Source organism: Camellia sinensis, chromosome 5 (assembly GCF_055761805.1).
Source record: "Camellia sinensis isolate YWXY chromosome 5, ASM5576180v1, whole genome shotgun sequence".
NCBI classification, from domain to species: Eukaryota; Viridiplantae; Streptophyta; class Magnoliopsida; order Ericales; family Theaceae; genus Camellia; species Camellia sinensis.
The window spans coordinates 59,649,600-59,671,419 of NC_138965.1; the positions used below are offsets into that span (position 1 = coordinate 59,649,600).

General features: G+C 36.3%; 1 long non-coding RNA gene and 1 pseudogene across 2 annotated transcripts; both read left to right on the forward strand.

Annotated features, from left to right (window-relative positions):
- The first annotated feature begins 3,709 nt into the window (after window positions 1-3,709).
- LOC145790650 (uncharacterized) lies at window positions 3,710-5,178 on the forward strand. Its single transcript, XR_014329550.1, has 2 exons — window positions 3,710-3,892; window positions 4,903-5,178. It is a non-coding gene; the product is annotated as an uncharacterized LOC145790650 (long non-coding RNA).
- Window positions 5,179-7,386: 2,208 nt separating this feature from the next.
- Window positions 7,387-14,189, forward strand: LOC114276902 (uncharacterized; annotated as a pseudogene). The gene is made up of 2 exons (XR_014329549.1): window positions 7,387-9,310; window positions 14,124-14,189. The product of XR_014329549.1 is annotated as an uncharacterized LOC114276902 (transcript).
- The last annotated feature ends 7,631 nt before the right edge of the window (window positions 14,190-21,820 follow it).

A 21,820-nucleotide genomic window follows, 5' to 3' on the forward strand; every position in this document is an offset into this window, starting at 1 on the left:
TCCTCTTGATTTCAAGCAAAATATGAGACATATACAAAGATTCCAAGTAGATTATCATACCTTAGTACAAATCTAGAGTTAGTCCCTTGAATCTCTTCCAAATCCTTAGCTTTTCCTCTTCCTCTTCCTCTCTCTAACTCACTCTAGCAAAGTTGTCAACAAGAATGAAGAACACAAGAGGGCTATACACATATATGAATTAACTCATAATCATTACGAATCGTAATTTTACAAAATTTCACCAAAGACTCTAAAAATCATTCTAATCACAGATATGAAGTTGGTTTTGGTTTATCGCCCCTCTAAGGCTTTCAACTTTCAGTTAAAGTTCCAATTGCAACTGATATTCTTATATTCAACAGATATTATTCAAAATTCACATAATTCATATACTTAAACTTGCAAATTCATATAAAACACATAAACACATGCATAATTAAGCATAATATGGGTTGGGTTATCACAAAAACACAACATTTTAAAGTTAAAATAACGTGACACTAGTTTGACTCGTTTGGAAACTTTACTATTTTGATTGAATTTTTAATTTTTTTCCTATTTTAACTTGGACAAAAAAGTTGTCTTTGGAATGATAGTTTTTTTTTTAATTTATTTATTTTTATTTTCTTTGGGTAATTGATTTGTTTGTTGTGAGAGAAAAAATTGAAATAATTATGATTTTAACATGATATTTTGACCCCGTATGAGAATATGCTATTTTAATTGATTTTTTAATTATTTTAGTCTGACTAAACAATTTGTACTTAGGATGATAATTTTTTTTTCTTTTTTTTTTTATAATTGATTTGATGGTTGTGAGAGAAAAAATGAAATGATTATAATTTGAATATGACATTTTGTCTTATTATCTATTTTAGCTTATTTTGTATTTTAGACCAACCACACTTCTCAAAATATTCGCTTTGTTTTATTAACTATTTTAATAAAAAAATATGACGTTATAACTTAATAAATAAACTGGTTGTTAAATTATTCCCACTCAGTTGTTGAGGCCTCATAGTGTAAAATTGTATTTGTGCACACAAAAAATGGATAAATTACAAATACATCCCTCAGATTTGCTTAAAGTACAGATTACTCCATACGGTTTGAAAAATTATAAATACCCCATTGTTAGAATTTTTTATTTAACATAATTAATTCAAAAAAATGAAATTCATAATTATTCTCCTATATAATAATAAAATTATCTAAATTATTAATTGAAACATATTTCTAATATCATTAAAAACTGTTAATTGATTTGATGATTTATTAATAAAATAGACAATTTGTTATAAAATTAAAAACCTTAGGGGGTGGAAAGTAATTTCCAGAACCACAGAGGACGGTTTGTATTTTAATTAAATCTCATAGGGCGTATTTGTAATTTATTAAAAAAATTTAATAAGTATTTGGCAAGTATATGTGGGGGTGTCCATTAATAATAAGAAAATACATAATATATTTTTTTTTCTTCTTCTTATTTTTTTGACAACTATTTGAATAAGCATGCAATGCAATCACAAAATAAGTTTTGTTTTAAAAATAAAATAAAATAATAATAAAAAATCACCAGATAGGCTGAACGTATTAAACTTTTATAATCTAGCACAAGCCGATGGTAGTTATGATTGCGATCACTTTATAAAATTGAGACAAAGGCCTTGGAACAAGTTAGTTTAGTAATTTTTTAGTTATTTGGTTAAAATATGAATTAAAAAAAATTAATATGTTTGAGATGATTTTTTAACTTTTTACGAAAAGATGTGCAAAAAGTGAAGAGAAAAGAGAATCTTTAACTTTTTGGTATAAGTTATTAGCTTTTTGACTAATTTAGTAACTTTTTGACTTTTTGACTAAAAAGTTCGGTTGCTAAACGAGGCCTAAGGGGTGTTTTAGAAAATTGGTAAAAAAATTAAGGTTACGTTTGGTATAGTTTTGTAAATATGATTTGAGAGTATAAGTTGTATTTTGAGTTTTTAAGTTGTGGAATTATGATTTGAGTGTAGAAAAATTGTTTGGTTATGATTTTTGAAGAGAGTGTTGAATTGAGTTTTGAATTGAATGTGAAATTGAGTTTTGAAAGTTTGATTTGACTAAGAAAATTTGTTTAGTTATGAGTTTTTCAAAACTTAATTCAAATAATTATAACTCATAACAAAACACACTACTTTCACACTATTGAAAATTCTGATCAACACTCATAACCAAATTCTTTTTAAAATTCAATTAAAAAAATTTATTATTAACAGAAAATAACATTTAAAAAAATTTATTATTAACAGAAAATTTATTATTAATAACATTCAAAAAATTTAAATCGTAAAAATTAAATAATTTAAAATGTTAATATTTTAAATTTAAAAACAACTCTACGCTCAAATCGTAACCAAACACGTAAAACAAAACTCAATTAAGAAATTATTTTAAAAACTCATAACTAAACACATAACTCGAAACTGCATACTACTTTCACAACTTTACACTCAAATCGTAATCAAATACATAACAAAAAAATTAAAATATTTAAAAATATTTTTATAAAATAGGGTTTGAATTTATTTTTATAAAATATTTTAAAAATTAAAAAATTAAAATCGTAATATTTTGAAATTAAAATATTAAAAATATTCAAAAAATTAAAAAAAATCGTAACATATTTAAATATTTAAAATCTTAACAAAATTAAAATATTGATTTGAATTAAGTTTTGAAAAGAGTTTTGAATTATGTGTTTGGTTATGAATTTTGAAAAGTAATGATTATATTTTGAATAGAGTTTTGAGAAATGGGTGTAGAATTATAATTGAAAGTTCAAAACAAATAATACACTCAAATCAATAGATAAAACTATAATTTGAAACGGAGCCTAATTTTTTGACTTTTGGATAATTTTTTTAGCAAAAAAATTGACTTTTTTTATTAAAAAAATCAAAAAATTAACTTTTTTAGCTTGTTGTCAAGACTCCCAAAAGGTAGATCACGACCATTGAAATCAAATCTCTTATCAATATATATCTAATCCTACGGTCAGAACAAAAAACTTAACCTAAGGGCGTTTTCATCATAGCCCACCTCCCGAATCTACCGCCAAAGGTTCGCGGTCCCTTAAAAAATTGAAATTTGATATGAAAACAAATACTCTACTAAAAAACTTTCGAACGAAATGAATACTTCGTTTAAAAAATTCTATTTTCATATGAAGCCGCCGTTTGGAGAGTGAATTAATTTTTTGACATTTTAATTTTTTGATTATTTTAATTTGAGGTTAAAAAGTCTGATTTGAAATTTTTGTTTTGACTTTTTTAATTCTTTTTGTAAGAGAAAAATATAATGATTATGAATTAAATTTGATATTTTATTTTTTTGACTAAAATAATCTATTTTATTTTTTTAAAACTATTATAGCACCTAATCCAGCAAAAACCAACTTCCCAAACGATTCCGAAAACAAATAAAAAAGGTACTCCAAACCCTATTCTCGATCTCAATTCTCTCACTTAGCTTCCACTCCTAATTGTTTTGTTGAAAATTACAGATACACAATAAACCAGAGCTGCTACAGGCCTCGAATCACATTGGTGCGAATGGCTCGAATGAGGTCGTCTGTCCATTCTTCACGCGCAGCAAAACATGTGTGGATTTCACGCACCTACAAAGCAATATTATGACCTAGAAAGACCACTTCTCGGGAGATAGAAAGACCACGACCTAGAGGACGACGACGACGACCTAGGTGGCGACGACGATGACGACCTAGGTGGCCACCGACGACGAAGAAGACCACCGGTGACCATTGACCACCGTCTCCCACTCCCCAATTCCTCCGGTTTCTCTGAAAATTTTGGCTCCATCCACCAACAACGAACTGATTCGTGGGTCACTACTGGTATTGCTTCAAACATATTCTTTGCTTTATATTGGTTGAAATCTGCTTGGTCCATGATTTTGCTCCTATTTCTTTACATTGGTTGAAATCTTCTTGGTCCATAATTTGTTTTAAACAAGTTTGGTGTTTTTGTATTGATGCAGTCTATGTGTTTGTTGAAAGTCCACATACAAAGATTTTGTTTGTTAAGACAATTGTTATGTGTATGGTACCTTTATTTCATTTTTGAGAAATGTTGAAGTTCATCACAAAAACCAAACTGTAATGAAGAAATTAATGTAGAGCTGGATTCAATTTCTTATCCAATTTGGAGATAGAAACAAAACAGAAACAGAATGAACATTCATTGAACAAAATCTCTTATCCATTGAACAAAAATTAAACTGTTTGAACATTAAACAAAAACCAATGATGGACTACCAATGATTTTGGAGTCATTTTACAACTCTTTCATGGCAGCGTTGCCCACAGCTTGGGCTTAATTGGTTGCGTGAGCTTAATTATAATTATAAAAAAAAAAAAGGACAAAAGAAAAAAAGGAAGAGAGATTGGGGTAAGTTTGTAAATAAATAGTCAGGAATTTGTTTCATTTTAATTGGCTCTGTTCTATCTTACAAGTAAAATTACTTTCTACATCATGTAGTGTTTAGAGGTTTGACAAAGTATATTGATTTCAATTTCTTGATGTTGTTCTATATCACTTGATTTTGTATGTGATAATTTTTGGTGGAATTTGATATGCCTATAACATGAATTGTCTTTGTAGCTTGCTTGTGATCCCTCATTGATGATTCTTATGTAGTAAATGGTTTTTGACTGGTTGTATTCTATTCTCCAAGTTGCTCCCAGCTTGCTTTTTCTCGATACTGTCCTTTCTCTTGAATGATTTTTTTACCATTTCCCAATAGTTTCCTTGATCTCATGTCAATTACTCTTTATATAATATCACTGGGTTTATTTATGAGAAAGCAACTAAATTTTTTCATATTGTTTACTTTCTCATTGAATAGGCACAAGGTAGCTTAATGCAAATGGTGGACAATATTGGAAGCGAATCTCTTAGTTATTCAGGAATTGTGAACAATATAAGCAGTCAAAGTGGATCAATTGCTTCAAAATTTGTTGACTTGAATATAAATGTGGATCCAAATGCCCCCTTTTATTTTTAGTTTTTAATAGTAATTTTATGACTTTGTTTTGTAAACTTTGGATACTTTGGTTTGTTTAGGATCAAATCAAGTGATTTTGGCCTTAAACAATATATTTTGGAAGGTGACTTATTATTTTCTTGGGTGTTTGGATGATGTTGATATGGTTTTATATTGGCTTAATTCAATTTTGGTTCCAGCTTAATTTAGTTTTGGTGGAAGCTTAATTTAGTTTTATGTTGATATGGTTTTATTTTTTAGAAGGTGACTTGAATTGTGCTTACCTATTTTAAACATGTCTATGCTATATGGTTAGCCGAATAATGGAAAGTAAGGACAGACCCCTGATACCACAGATGCAGTAGAGTGGCTGTAGTTTTAACTCTCTTTGTGCGTACCTTTTTTTTTTTTTTTTTACTTTCAACAAATGCTATCAAACCATTGAGAGAAATTAGATATTAAAGTTCTGCTTAAGGATTAAAATGAACAAGAGCTCCTTTGGAATATGTCTAAACTAGTCTTTAATATTTCTCTTTAGGAATATGTCTTATGGTTGCTGAAATGCTAAGATAAGTTACAAGGTTTTTTAGGCTTTTTAGTTGAGTTGGTGGTAAATTTACAATCTTTTAGTCAGTATCTTAGGATATTTTTTAACATGTTTCATGGGCACTATTTTGATGTGATAAACGTATGGTTTATAGTTCTTAATTTTATATATGTATGTCATATGGTATTTGAGGGGAAAGAAAAAGAGTACTCCTATATTTCATTGAAAAAATCATATTACCATGAATCAGCATCCCAAAAACACATTCAGCAACACACAGAATCCATAAAGATACCCACATTCGTCAACCATTCTACAAAACCATACGTCCATTCCAAAACCAAATGTATAAGTTTACAACATTCATTTTAACATTAAACAAATTAACACCATTAAACCAGTACACACTATGATTCATTGTTTCTGTTAGAATCATTCCTCCCCTCATCTTCATTCTTCCTATGAATAAGATTAGGCCTAGGCGCCCACCATGCAAAGTAATTGCACTTGCCATCTGCACACTTGAAGTAAAGCCTCCTTGGATTTTTCTGAGTCTGATATCTTAATGGCTGCTTTTTTGCCACATTTGCAACTTCGATTTTCGAACGGGCGACCATTCGTTGCTTGAACTAGTGGAGGTATAAGTCATTGACATGTTACTCCTAATAGTAGGAATTTAACAAATAATTAGTACATTATTGAGCATAAAAAATACAATTCTCCGTTCATAATGTCAAATGGCCCATAGAATGAAGAAGGTATATGGTTTTGCTGGTGAAGTTTACTGTTGGAAGTATGATAGCCAAAAAATTTTGGTATTGTTATTCAAAATTACAAAGCATTTCATTGAGGCAAAATGTAAGTCTAGAAACAATAATTTGGCCATTCACAAAGCATTTCATTGAGGCATTTTAGCATACACTTGCAATGCAAAATGTAAGTGTAGAGAGAATCACACCTGCTTTCAATTATCACATATGCCTTCAATTCATCATTTCAACAAGTTGATTTTTCTTTTAAAATTACGACAGAACTCAACAAGTATATTTTCATAACATTCTTCATCACAGGACTTTTGTTCTGTTTTCCAAAAATCCCCTCCAGCTTTTTAGCAAGTATGATTTCAGCAAGTCTATTTTATGAAGTAAGATTTCATAACATTTTCAGCAAGTATGATTTTTATGAAGTATGATTTCATAACATTTTCAGCAAGTCTATTTCAGCAAGTATGATTTCATAACAGTTTTTTGAAAAATCACACAGCTTTTCATCATGAGGATTAAATGGAGAGGATTTAAAAAAAAAACGAAAAAAAAAACAAATTAATCACTAAGCTTTATCATGGAGATTAAATGGCAATGATTTATAATAATAATAAAAAAAAAAAAAATCTGACCTTGGTTGTCAATGGAGGAGATTTGGAGATCTAGGGCTTGGGTAACAACGTGTCAATGCAAAGAAGGGACGTCGGAAAACGCAGGAAGCCCGCCACCGCCGTCGATGGGTTGGCTGATTTTGCTCTTGTTTGCTAGACCGAAATAGTGTTTGGGTTTCAATAAAGTAGAGACAGAGAGAGGGAGTCCCAGATTTGGGTTTGAAAAGAGTAGAGAGTGAGTGAGATTGTTTTTGGGTTGAATAAGAGAGAGAGATGAAAGGAGAAAGAGAGCCACACGTGTCACAGAGTTCATTCGCGCCATTCGCGCCTCACGCTCTCGAGGCCTGAATCATTTTTCTAAACCAATATGTATGTTGTTCTCGTTTGATTTCTCTAGCTCGTGACCTAATCTGAAACACCAATCTATTCTCTCAGGTTCTGATATGTTCCTGTCAATTTTGAGTAAAGGTTGGTTCATTTTATTGGACTCAAAAAATTATGGATTTTTAAAATTTTGAATGCCCAATTTGAGTAATTATGGTGAGGGAGCAAAGCGTTGAATCGTTTTATGCTCGATTGCGCGAATCAGCTTCGTCTTCGGCTTCTTCCACTCCTTTTGCTTATATTCCCATCGACTTCTGATGTCGATTCTCTCTGTGCTTTGAAGATTGTTGGTCATGTTCTTGAATCTGATTCGGTTAGATATGCTTGTTACCCAGTTTCGAGTTTTAAGGAAATTCACAGGTACGTAGGACCCAATTTCTGTTCTTCTTCCGATGAGCCTGTCACAATTCTTTTGGTAAATTGGGGGTGTCACCGGGATCTGCGAAAGGTCTTGAATTTGGGTCCTTCTTCGTGTGTTTTTGTTGTTGATAGTCACCGGCCAATTCACTTGCACAATCTCAGTGATCAGAATGATCGTGTCGTCGTGCTCTATACTCGGGATGATGAGGACCAGGCTGATTTGGCATACGATTTGAAAGTTCCGGTTTCAGCTTTGGCAAATGCAAGTGATTTGAACAGTGATGACGAAGGTGAAGATGACTCTGATGGTGATGAAGATGAGAATGAGAGTGAAAGTGAGGAAGAAGATGGTGGTGAGTCTCAGAAGAGAAGAAGGGTTTCAGATGAAAGTGACAAAGACCCAGTTTAGCTTTTCAGGAAGCTGAAGAAAGAGTATTATTCTAATGGTACTTTTCATGGGAAACCATCTGGGTGTTTGATGTATGATCTATGTCATTCCCTGAGGAAGAACACAAATGAATTGTTGTGGTTGGCTTGTGTGGCTTTAACAGACCAGTTTGTTCATGAAAGGTTAACAAATGAGCGATACCAAGCTGGGGTTATGGAGCTTGAGCAGCATGTTAATAGCTCTGGGAATCTGGATGTTGTTACTACGGTGACCCTCAAGGATGGAACAAAGGTTTTGGCTCCTGATTCTTCAAGAATTGCCTACGAAGACGAGCCAAAGCTAATGTTGCTACAAGAGTGGAACTTGTTTGATTCAATGTTGTGCTCCTCCTACATTGCAACTAAATTGAAGACTTGGAGTGACAATGGGATGAAGAAGTTGATGCTTCTTCTTGCTCGAATGGGATTTCGACTTGAGGATTGCAAACAGAAGTTTCAGTACATGAATGTTAAGATCAAACGCAAAATGAAGAGTTTGAAGAGCTTTTACCTGAGTATGGGCTAAATGATTTCTACTATAGAGGCTTTTGCTTACTACATGGGTATAGTTCAAGAATTTCCGCAGCAGATGTGGTGTATGGAGTAACGGCACTTCTAGAGTCATTTGTAGAATCTGATGGCTCATGTGCATCCAAGCAGTTTGGAGTGGCCTATGATGCATTGTCCTTGAGCAAGTTTGAAAAGTTGGAAACCGGAATGCAACATGCTATCAAGATACAAAGGGCAATTCTGAGACAAGGAAGTTCAGCTATACCCAAGAAGGGATCAATAAGAAGTGGGAGTAAATTCAGATGGGTGAAGCTTGAAGATTCCATAGACACTAAACTGTTGGGTTATCCCCAGGCATTGACTAAATTTGGGCATTTTCTGATGGATGCTTTGCGGGAGAAAGGTGCAAAAATGAAGCCTTTGATCTGTGTTTGCTATACTCAAGATCGAAGCAAGGTGTTAATTGTTGGAGTTTGTGGGAAGCCACGCCTTGGGGCAGATAAAGGAAATGCATTTGGGATTGCTTTCAGAGATGCAGCTGAGGAGACTGGAGCTGATTTCTTTCACGAGCTATTTGAGTCATCATGGATAGTTTTGGATACACTTGCTATAAATTCGCTCATGATAAGGCTAACTGAGAATCTATGGTGAAGAACGTTGTTCATAATGTAATCAACTCAATCTTTATCTTTGAGCTTAATTAATATTTGTTAGGAGATGAATATCTATTGGTTACTTCAAGCAAACATCTTTTCTTCATTCTGGCTTGTCTGAAACAATTTATAAATGATGAGCCATAATTTATCCATATAAGTAAAGATTATTGGTTTGTTTCTTTTGACTTGCGTTTGTACCATGATCTTCGTTATAAACATCTACTGAACTTGCCCCTGTATTTACTAATATATTTCTCATAAATGAAGATCAACATAAATGCAGTTTAGAAATTGAAGCTCTTGCTGGTGAAATTCTTATGGCAATATGTCATTAGAGAACCTGTATTGTGTTTCACAAAAGTAAGAAAGCCCTTGATGTTTCAATGGGTATATCTAACAGATTTTGCAGGTGATCCTCTTTCTTTTCTGGCTACTGGTATTATGATGCTGGAAGTGATTGAGGGGAGCATTGAGTTGAGTGTGGTGTGATTCCATATTGAGGGTTGAGTGAACTGTGAGCTTTGACATGATTTTCCTAACAGTTTGCTATGCAGGATGGTCATGCTGGCCCTTCTTAGGGATTGAGGGTTGAGTGTGCTGTGAGGGTTGAGTGATGTGAACTCCTATATGAGTTGTAACAACCCTCATTTTGACTTAGTCATACTTGCATACATTTATGGATGATCTTGTTTTAATATGTGCATTTGCGAATCTTGTCTTGTTTTGCTTGAATGACTGTTTGCATGTCTTGTTCTTGTCTGGTGCATTGCCGAGGTCATCTTAAGCCTAGACACCTTCGAGACCTTTGTCACTTAGAACTATCTTGGAACCCTGTTGGTTGACCTCCATCTTCACCCTGGCATATTGGCCGAGATGTCACCATCTAGGCCGAGGTGCGCGTCACCCAGGCCGAGATGTGCATCATCTGGGCCGAGATGTTAGTATCTAGGCGTTCTAGATCCTTGATCCTTGCATGAGTGATTTTGTTCCTGGAATGGTATGACCTAGACCGAGGTGTGGCGCATCTAGGCCAAGGTGTGGTACAGTTTAGTCAAGTGTTGTCATTCCAAGCCGATGTCCTTGCCCCTTGATTGCCGGAGTCTTATTGTTAGCCAATGTCGTTACTTGCCGGTGTGTTCTTGCTGCCTAGCTTGTTGAGTACACTTTGTCTTGGTCTCGTCTTGTCATGTCAGTCACCTTTTTGGATAGAGCCAATCAGCCGATGCCACGTGTCTCGACAGAGGGATTAAGCCAGTGATTGTCGTGAGGAGCATATCTTTTTGTATCAATCTTGCCTTTTAGAGAGAGAAAGTCTAGGAAGAAGAAGGAGAAGTTTGAGCTAGAGAGAGTGAACTTCCAAGCTTGATTGTTGGAGCTTAAGCCGTTAGATTCGAGTTTTGAGGTTAGAATCTTAACCTATTCTTGTTATTCTTATTGATCATCTAGCTGCATTGCATGATCAAACCTGTTCTACACGCCATCCATTGGTTTAAAGTTGGTTTTAGAAAGAGAAAACGGTTTTCATGTGTTTTTTAAGAAAAGCCTCGTTTGATCCGAAAGTTTGCATTAAGGCTCATGCTTTTGTGTTTGTTTTGATGAGATCCTTAAGTGTGGGTACCCAGGTCCATGTTTTTGAAATTATAGCATGAAATCTCAGCTTTTGTAATAGCAAGTTTTGATCTTTGCGTTCATTTTCTTCATACTCATGTTCTTCATGTTTATCAAGAGGGAAACCCAGATTTTCCCGACTTCGCTTTTGAATGTGGCCATCGAGGCTACACCTCGGCAAGGAGGTGTGGGACCTCGGCCTAGACCTGATAGTTGCCCAGCGTGTTTTTCCAAAGATAAGAAACTGTGTTTCGATTTGATTGACTTAGTTTTTGAAGAATGCCGAGGTCATTTGCATGTAAGGTAGACTTGTTTTGAGTAGTGCATTCAATAGACTTTGCCATGTGTTGTAGGACTTGGACTTGCCTTGACCCCGACGTTTGAAGAACTAGGTGAGTGGTATTTTTGATAAAGCTATGTTATCAATGTTTTGATGAGCTTTGCTTTGCTTTGTTTTTTTGAAAGATATTTGTTAAGCATGAATGATTGTCCTTAGTTTTGTATCTCGTATTATACTTGCTTGAATGACCTTCTCGGAAAGTCCCTTATGCTTTGACTCCTTTTAGGTGCCGGCTTTGACTCCTTTTAGGTGGCGGGTTTTTTTTCTTGTTCTCCAATCGTCTGTATAGTTGTCTGTTAGGTCCTGGGGTATGCCCCTTGTAGCTGTGTAGTTCTCTGTCTTTTTTATTTATGTCTTATTCACCCAAAAAAAAAGTCCCTTATGCTGGAGGACTCTAAACTTTCGCAGCACATCTCGTTCGAAAGTCCCTTGTGCTGGAGGACTCTAAACTTTCGCAGCACATCTCGTTCGAAAGTCCCTTGTGCTGGAGGACTCTAAACTTTCGCAGCACCTCTCGTTTTGGAAGTCCCTTGTGCTGGAGGACTCTAAACTTTCGCATCACATCTTGTTTTGAAAGTCCCTTGTGCTGGAGGACTCTAAACTTTCGCAGCACATCTCCTTCGAAAGTCCCTTATGCTGGAGGATTCTAAACTTTCGCAGCACCTCTCGTTTGGATGTCCCTTGTGCTGGAGGACTCTAAACTTTCGCAGCACATCTTGTTTTGAAAGTCCCTTGTGCTGGAGGACTCTAAACTTTCGCAGCACTCTCGTGTTAAAAGGCTACGGGCCTTTGTAACATTGGTCCCTTGTGCTAGAGGACTCTAAACTTTTGTAGCACCCTTGTTTGAGATGCCCTCTTGCTTTGTCTTGTTTTGCCACGGACGGTTTACCGCGTGGATACGTTTGCCGGAATGTTATTATTTGTAATATGTGATGCTAGTAAGTATCCCTTGAAGCTTTGAAGATCTGTTAGATGGACGAGGTCCATTCCTTGTTATATATAAAGTTTTGTTTTGTATTGTTTTGAAAGGACTTCGGCTATTATTCATACAAACCCCTTTATTATTTATACTATTCACTGAGTATCCAAGCTCACCCTCTCTATATATATGTAGGTGATGAACAAGAAGGCGGTGACGCCTAGATGTGATTCTGGAGCTTATTTTGGGTTTTTGATTATGTCGGCTTAACCTGTATTTACATCGGCAGTCTTGAAAATTATGCTTCTCGGTTTGTAATACTTGAATGTTGCATACGTCGGCTTGAGAAGCCTTCTGATCAAGATGTGTGTTTTGTATACATGTTATGTCGGCAGTGAGGATGTCGGCAATCCTGAAGATTTTGCTTCTAGCAGTATTTCATGTATTTTTGTTCATGTCTGCTTGTGAAGCCCTTTTGTTAATATGAAGGATGTAATTTGTACTTTGCTTCGTTTGTAATTAAGTTGTAACCCATATGCTGATGATTGCTATTTCATTTAACTTATGCACCGCTCTTATGGACTAATCTGTTTGTATAAATCGCTTCCGTACTTGTTAGCCCCATATAATTATACTCTGATGGTGTGTGGATTTTGGAAGTTGGCTTTGGTAATCTCGGATTACTGGCCATCACGTCACCAAACTACTAGGGGCGGTTTGGGGTCGTGACATGAGTGCTCCTAACTTTCTCTTGCAGGTTTATGTTAGTTGCTGGCACAATAGTAGGGAGTTCATTGGTGAGAGCCTAGTGAAGTGAGGATATATTTTTGGTTTGGTTTTAAATATGGTTCTATATCCTGCTCTTTGAGAGTGACTCTGCTACTGAGTGTTGAGATTGTTAGTATATATATGAGTGAGGTTTGCCTCAGGTTATGTACCATATCCTCGATTTTGCTTCTGTTTTCTTCTTTGGTTCTTTATGTTTGGTTTTCACAGATTGTATTGATGTCTCTGCTGGAATTGAGGTCAGCATACTTGGAGCTGGGCTTATATTTCAGCTAGGGGACGTGATCGGTTAGTTCAATCTTGGAGTGTTGGAGATTGTCAGTGGGCCAGGCAGCACATATCTGCTCCTATGGATAGTTGTTGTCTTAATTTCGTTTGGATAGTATCTGAATCAAACTTGGAGTGTTCCAGCACTTTTTTTGTTCTTTATGTTTGATTTTGAGCAATGTTTTCTGTTCCCATTTTGGTGTAGTGTTTGCTTAGATATTAGGCAAATGTTATAGGTGTTTTTGTTGGCTGTATCCTACGGGTTGTGTGGGGTTTGTTTTTCTTAACAGGGCTGTTGTGGTAGCTTGGGTATATTTTGGTTCTTGTTCTTGCCCCCTCCTTTTTTTGGATGGGCGTTTGGACAAGTTTGTGAGATCCATAGCCCTGGTGTTTTTGGCTAATTTAGTTGTTGGTTTTGTTCTGTGGGTGCTTGTTTTGTTTAGCTTTGTTAGGGCCTGGGGTATGTCCCTTGTATATGTGTAACTTCAGTAAAATTAAACTACTGCAACAATCCCCTCCTAACAAATCTAGGTCACCAACATTGCTACTGAACTGCTGCCCCCATAATTGACACAACCTTGCCTGCATATTGGATGCACCTTTTCATCCCTGTTAATGTGAGTGATTGTGCATCCACTTATAGTCTTTGTGGCACTTCAATTTTCTAAAATCAAGTGATTGTTTAGTTTGATTGCGTCAAATGATATGAATTCTTGTTTGGTTTATGAAAAGATGGAAAGAATATTCTTCATGCTTACACTTCCTGTTTTAACTTTTAAGCTCATATTGGCTATTTGGAACGTGTCTTGCTTGTTGTCATGCTTTAATAATTCCTGAAATGGGATTTTGATCTAATATTCATTGAATGATTAATGTCATTTGTTATAATCATTGAACCATTGCAGGTGAACAGGATCAGGGAACTTCCGCAGAACAATAATATAGTGGCAACCCATACTGACTGCCCTGAAGTAGGTGGTTAAGGTTTCATGCATGCTATTCAAAGATTCTTCAAAATTCTTACTGTCTTGTTATCTGGTTTAATTGCTTGGAAGTATTTGAAGTTCACTTGATTTGGTTATTATTTTGCCAGGTTCTCATTTGGGATGTTGAAGCCAACCTAACCGTCATGCTGTCCTTGGAGCAGCTGATTCTCGTCCAGATTTGGTGCGTTTTCTCTTGTGCCAAACACAGTATAAATTTTCTGCACAGTTATATAGATTATGTTTTTCACTTTTCTTTCTAGATAGGTTTTGGTTTTGGTTTTGGTTTTGGTTTTTGTTTTTATTTTTATTTTTATTGTCATGATGAATAACAAAATCAGTTTTCCTGCAGTCTTACATTGGTTACGTTGTATATGTCTCACTTTTCCATCTAATATCATTGTCCTTTTTGCAACATGTTCCACTTTATTATTACGAGAGAAAGGGTGGTTCTTAATTTTTAGGCTACTAGAAAACATTGGTTGTCTGGTGTTAAAAACTGAAACATCTTTTTTTAGTGGTTTCTTGTGAAATACAATAGATAATATGTAGAATGGTCAAGATCCCCAAACCAAGCAACCAGCTCTTTGCAGGTACGAAAAAACTTTCAATCATTAGAGTTTAAACATTTGAAAATTTTAGAATCTTAACGACACTAATAAAGAGAAGATAATCGGTTTTAACGGTTGTTGTTGATATGGATAGACCTTGAACCCTTTGGGAATTATGGTAGGTACTAAGATGGTGCTATATCTCCAAAGATTGAGAGGGAGAGAGTTGAGGCAACCTTATAGTACAAAGAGTGGTAGTTTGGGGAAACTTTTGATGTATATAGGTTTGGGAGAGTGAGCTCTCCTCAATTGTATCTCTAATACTTCGCCTATCAAAAAAGTGTATCTCTATTACTCTATATGGAGGTGGGTACCTTTTATTGGAGAGTTAGACCATGAAGGCTGTGGTGATAAACTTTTCAAGGTGTCGCAATGGGTAGGTGTGATATATCTTAGAAGGTACCACATGTCTTGGTTAAGTTGTTTTTGTAGAGCCCTATGTCTGATGTAACATTTCTAAGATTGGTCAAAGTAGAGTGCTCGGGGGTGAGCTGGGAAATTTTGAAGATCACTTAACTCTAGCCAGCAACCTTGGTAAATCACGTGAGTGGCCATTGGTACACTCAGGTGTTTCCACCATGGCACTGACCCCATAAGGAGCTTCCTAAGCTTGCTCCTGGCTTTGTTAGGAATGATAATACCAGGGTGCAAGTTCAAAGTCGAGTGGGTGAGGCAAGCCGCTGAGTGGATGAGGTGAGATGAGGTGAATTGCCGAGTGGCAAGGCGAGCATTACATAGATGAGGCAAAGTGGTTGGATGCATTAGATGAGGCAAAATGAGGCAAGTGACATGGAAAGATAAGGTGGAAGCGATAGAGAAACATGGAGCAACGTGAGGGGCAGCCGTGCATAGGAAAGGAAACTTCCATGAGGATGTGGGTTCAGTCTCTCGGTAGGATGTGGCTGGCCTAGGGGATTCAATTCCAACAATTAGTTTGTAAGTGTATTCTACTATCAAGCATGGACACTGGAAAATAGGCGCCGTAGCGATGTCGGACATGGGGACACGCCTTTAATTTTGTTATTTTTTTTTCAGCGTGTCCCTTTGATTTTATTATTTTTTTTGCAAGGGACATGGCAGGGGCACGCGTGTCTAAATATGAATAATCTATTAATTTGTTTAAGAGTGGTACTATGTTAGAATTTACCATCACCTACCACCACTACCACCTCACTTACTCCACTAAACCTAACCCACTACACCACTACCACCTCACCTACTCCACTAAACCTAACCCACTACACCACTACCACCATCCACTACACCTACATCTATATAAGGAACCATTTGTAATAGACAGAAAATCAATCAATATTAATCAATAATAAGATCATCAGATACATTTATTCTCTGTAGTTTTCTCTTTATACATATATTTTTTACATGGTATCAGAGCAAGGTTAAGATCTTAGTATTTCCCGCTTCACCGGCGGGCGGCAACCTCGCCTTGGCCGCCCGCCGGACCTCAACGTAGTCCCCTAGAATTTTAAACACATACCAGAAAATATTCTTCCTTTGTCATTGTTCCTCCCTCTGTTCTTATGCCGTCTTCTGTATTTGACAATATGAGGTATGAACACCCCAGTTCCATTTCCAGTCCTCATAGATGAGAGCCTTGTCTTCTTTAACTATCTTGTGAAGCTCAGTGCCCAATAACAGAGAATCAACTTCCTCCAAGCTCCAAAGCATTGGAATACAGTCATTCTCCGGCAACAACTGAAGATAACCGAACCAAGGGGACTGGTGTCCCAAGCCCTTCTCGTACACGAGGGCCACCGAGAGCCCCAAATAGCCCTCGAGACCGGCTGTCTCGATCAAATTCCGAGCACCTGAGGTCTTGATTGTGAGGCACGAATGCTTTCGTGGAGCACTACCACTCGTTCTCTCTCTCTGATCTATGGTAATATCAACAAATCTCTCTTGTCTCGATGGTCATCTGCCAACTTCAAATAAAATACATAAATGCATGTGATCCACTCTATCACAAACAAATAAAATAAATAAATAAATAAGCAAATGAATTAAAAACAAAAACCCAGCTTATCAACTTTCTTTTTCTTTTTATTATTTTACTCCATCTTTTGATTTCACCAGCTACACATGCACAACCACCCACATGCCTTCTCTCTCTCATCTTTTCACTTTCCAACCCACTTTGCATCCACCGCCACTTTCCCCACTTTCTATATTTTATATATATCTCTTTTTTATTATATATTAAAAAAAAAAAAAAAAAAAAAAAAACATCATCTCTCCTCCGTTTGATTTCACACTTCATTATTTTTATTTATTTTCTCCAACCCACTTTCCTTATTTCCCCCATCTTTCATTTTTTTTTTTGATTTCAAATATATTTTTATTATTTCTTTTCTTTATTTTTCTTTCACATTATTTTTACTCTTTTTCCAATTCCATTCATACCATTTAGCTTTGCACACCAAACCATATTTTATTCATCTCAGGGATCAACCCCGATCACAATTTTTTACACCAAAAAAAAAAAAAAAAAAAAAAAAAAAATACAAACAAACAACCACATTCACAGGTGGGATTTTTTTTTTTCTTCTCTACTCTGCCGCCGGTCTTTTCTTCTTGCCTCCGTCCTGGGCGGCCCTTGCCGGTGTTGCCTCCGTGTGTCCCACTCCACTGGGCATGATCACTACTCCCTGCTCCTCCACTGCAGCATATGGCGGCCCTCCAAATCGGAACATCACAGTAGCCTTCCGCTTCAGCTCCTTATTTTCTGCCTTTAGCACACTTATCTCTGCTCACGCATCCTTATACATGCGTTGGAGCAGAGCCAGCTGGGAGTTTAACTGCTGCACCTCATTTGCCCTACTCTGCAGCCGGTTCGACAAGTTTGTAACCGCAGTCATGGTTTCCACACATGACTTTAATGTATACTGATTGGCTTCCACATCCGACTGCACTGCCATTCTTTGCTCCACAGACCGCATCGGAAAGTTCAGCGGAGTAAACTCCGGGGCACTCGGTTGAGGTTCCAGTGCCACCGCTCCAGTTCTCTCTCTTGTTGACTCGTTGAGGTCGGGAAAGAGGGTGAGCAGTCCACGGGAAGACGAGGCCATTTTCTAGGCAACAAAGTGTTACAGACTATCTCTCTCAGCACAAGGAACTCTCTTTCTCAGCAACACAAAGGATTTTTCAGAGGTTTCCCTAAGTTTTTCTCTGCCTCAGCCTCTGCCTTCGTCTTGGTTAAATAGCCGAGGCAGCCACGCGCATCGCGCGCCTCTTGACGCCCGACAAACTGGCACGCCTTTTCATGGCACATCTTTTGATAAAGTGGACACGCCTTTTGATGGCACGCCTTTTTATGGATTGGGCACGCCTTTTGATGGTACGCCTTTTTGAAAGATTGGGCACACCTTTTGAGGGTGCGATTTTTTTAAGGGTCCGACAAGACTCTGTAAACTGTCCCGACATAGATTCCGGTTAGTTTCTACAAGGGTCCGACAAGACTCTGTAAACTGTCCCGACATTGTTTCCGGTTAATTTCTACAAGGGTCCGACAAGACTCTGTAAACTGTCCCGACATTGATTCCGGTTAGCTCCTTCATGGGTCCGACAAGACTCTGTAAACTGTCTGCTACAACGGTCCGACATGACCCCGTAAACTGTCTTCTACACCGGTCCGACATGACCCCATAAACTGTCTTCTACAACGGTCCGACATGACCCCGTAAACTGTCTGCTACAACGGTCCGACATGACCCCGTAAACTGTCTTCTACACCGGTCCGACATGACCCCATAAACTGTCTTCTACAACGGTCCGACATGACCCCGTAAACTGTCTGCTACAACGGTCCGACATGACCCCATAAACTGTCTTCTACAACGGTCCGACATGACCCCATAAACTGTCTTCTACATCGTTATGACACCACCATACAGTGTCCTCTACATGGTTATGACACCCCCATACAGTGTCCTCTACAACGTTATGACACCACCATTCAGTGTCTTCACCAATGGTCTGACACGACCATACAGTGTCTCCTATCCTTTTTTATTTTTATGTATTTTCTTGTTTTGTTTCTCGCTTCAAACTCAAGTTGGTTAGTTTCTATCCTCCTTGAGTTTGCGGGGGGCTGTTAGAATTTACCATCACCTACCACCACTACCACCTCACCTACTCCACTAAACCTAACCCACTAAACCACTACCACCTCACCTACTCCACTAAACCTAACCCACTACACCACTACCACCATCCACTACACCTACATCTATATAAGGAACCATTTGTAATAGACAGAAAATCAATCAATATTAATCAATAATAAGATCATCAGATACATTTATTCTCTGTAGTTTTCTCTTTATACATATATTTTTTACATACTATTAGCACCCTATCTATTATTTTGGACCTTCAATTTCGTTGGATCCCTGCTTATAAATTTTGAAACCCTTAAAATTTTTCTCTCTCCAAATAATATCAAAATTATCCTTGTAAAAACATTCCACCTATTCAATTAAATGCACACCCCTACACCAAAAAAAACCCTTTCTTCCAAAAATCCTAACAAAACCCACAAAGAAGAAGAAGAAGAAGAAGCGCCAAGTGTGATTACTGTCTCTGCTCTCTCTCTCTCTCTCTCTGCCGCTTCATCCTTTTCTTCGATGATTAATGTTCGGTTATTGGTTCCCGAACAAATAATAAATGTTCGGTTATCGGTTCTCGAACAAATAAACAATGTTTTGGCCCGTGTTTTCGAATTTCTGCCATATATTTGGGAGTTTAGTCCCGAAAAAATGACGAACAAATTTTATTATTTGTCATTTTTTAAAGAAATTTATCCTTACAAAGCCAATATCTTCTAAACTAAGAACACTATGCTATGAGCTTCCTTTAAACTTTTATTGTTGTACTCCTCGTTTCGAATTATGATTGTCGAACAAACTCACTCATTATCATTACCGGAGAAGTGTAAGTAATCAAATGGTTGCTACTGTTATTGTCGGAATAGTGTCGCCAAAGGGTTTTCAAGGTTTTAAGGGTGGGTAAGTTTTAAAGGTGAGATTTGGGAAAGATAGATGGGTGGTGATGAAGGTGGATGCTCTCATAAACCCTAATTCATGATGTAGTGTTGTGTGGTTTAATTGTGAGATGGATGGGGTGTCCCCAAGGTTCTGAAAAGCGGTTGCGGTCGTTGTAACGGTGGCGGTGACGCGGTTGCAATTGCGGGGTGTAAAGGCCGTAGTGTAACGGTTGCGGTAACTGGAACTGTGAATTTTTTTATTTTTCGCACAATTTGAAAAAAACTTACCGATACGCATATTTTTTTTCAATGATCATATTTATTGGGTTAAAAATAAATATTGATCAATTTTTGTAAATTTTTAAGTATGATGCAATATATTTCATATTTTTAAATCACTATAAACTGAGTTTTTTACATTTTATTTTAATAATTAATGACTTTATATTATACAAAAAATCAATCACTAACTATTATATATAAGATAAACAATGACAAAAGTAAGAGAATAAATAAGAGCCTAAATATATATATATATATATATATACATATTTTAACCAAATCAAATAGATAATGACCACACTTATTATTGTTATTATTTTCAAACAATATATAGATAGACACACACAAACAAAATGGTTTAGTGATAGCAGCTGAATAGAATAGCATAGGTCTTACAGTTTCAACAAATCAATAACATGTTCTTTATCTTCCCTCTTCTCTCTCTATCTCTTGCTCCTCCATTTTCTCTCTTTATCTTCTCTCTTCTCTTTATCCCTCTTCCCCCATTTTTAGCTTTTTTTGTGTGTTTTTTCGGAAGAAACAGTTTGGAACCGTTACGTAACGGTGCGTAACAGGGCGTTACGGCTGTTACGGCACTGTTACGACCGCTACGACAGCTGCTATGGCCGACACACCTGTGAATCTCAATCACACTACAAAAGCGGCCGTAATGGGTGGCGGTAACTGCCAAAACCGTTGCGTAATTTTAAAACCTTGGGTGTCCCAAAATTAATGGTACCTTTTTCAGTAAATTATTTGAGGTTATTATTGTAATAAAAAAGAAGCTAAAAATTGAGGGGCCCAAAATAATTCACGGGGCGCTAATAGCAACGCTATTTGTTTAAATGTAGTTGTTTATATATATATATATTGAATTAATGTTAGTTTTTATTAATTTTGATTGTTTTGTAACATTATATTAATTTGCATAGCAAATGTACATAAAATAAAAAAAATAAAAATTTGTTATATCCCCTGCCGTGTCCATGTTTCAATTTTTTTTAAATCATCGTGTCGCGTGTCCGTGGTTCATAGGTATACTAATTTAGATATTTCATCATTTGCCTTCCATTATCAAAATCCTGGAATTCTCTCTCTCTCTCTCTCTCTCTCCATCAGTCTTGGGTAAGTGGGTTTGAGAAATTATTAACTTTTTCAGAATAAAAATTAATGTCCTAATTTCTAGTTACTATAGATCCACCTCAACAAAGTTATTTTCATTTTTTTAAATTTTTTTTTGATTAAGTGGAGGTTTGATTAAAATCTTTTGTTTATGTCTGCTGTGGACAAGCCACTTTAGAGTTTTTCTAAACATCTACCAAAAATGGAATATGTTTGGCTCATTAAGAATATTTATGAACTCCTTTTTCTTTCATAAATTGTCATTTTCTATTCTAAGATAGTAATGTTCTAGAGTCAACAATTTTTAAATTGGAAACCCTAAGAAACAAGCATATGATTTTCTTGGAATATAACATGGAGCTTTATGAATATATAATGGAATTCTAACCCCAAGGGGTGTGCCTGGTGGTAAGGCCTTGGGTCTTGTGGGTGTGCTCTTTCAAAGGTTTAGGGATCGAAACCTCTTAGGTACTAATAATTCCTTGGGACCATCAAACTTGGGGAAAACCTTTGAATTAACTGTGGTACACTTGCAAAAAAATTCTTGTTGAGGGCTTGTGCACCCCTGAGGATTAGTTGGGTTTTGATCCGGACACTTAGTG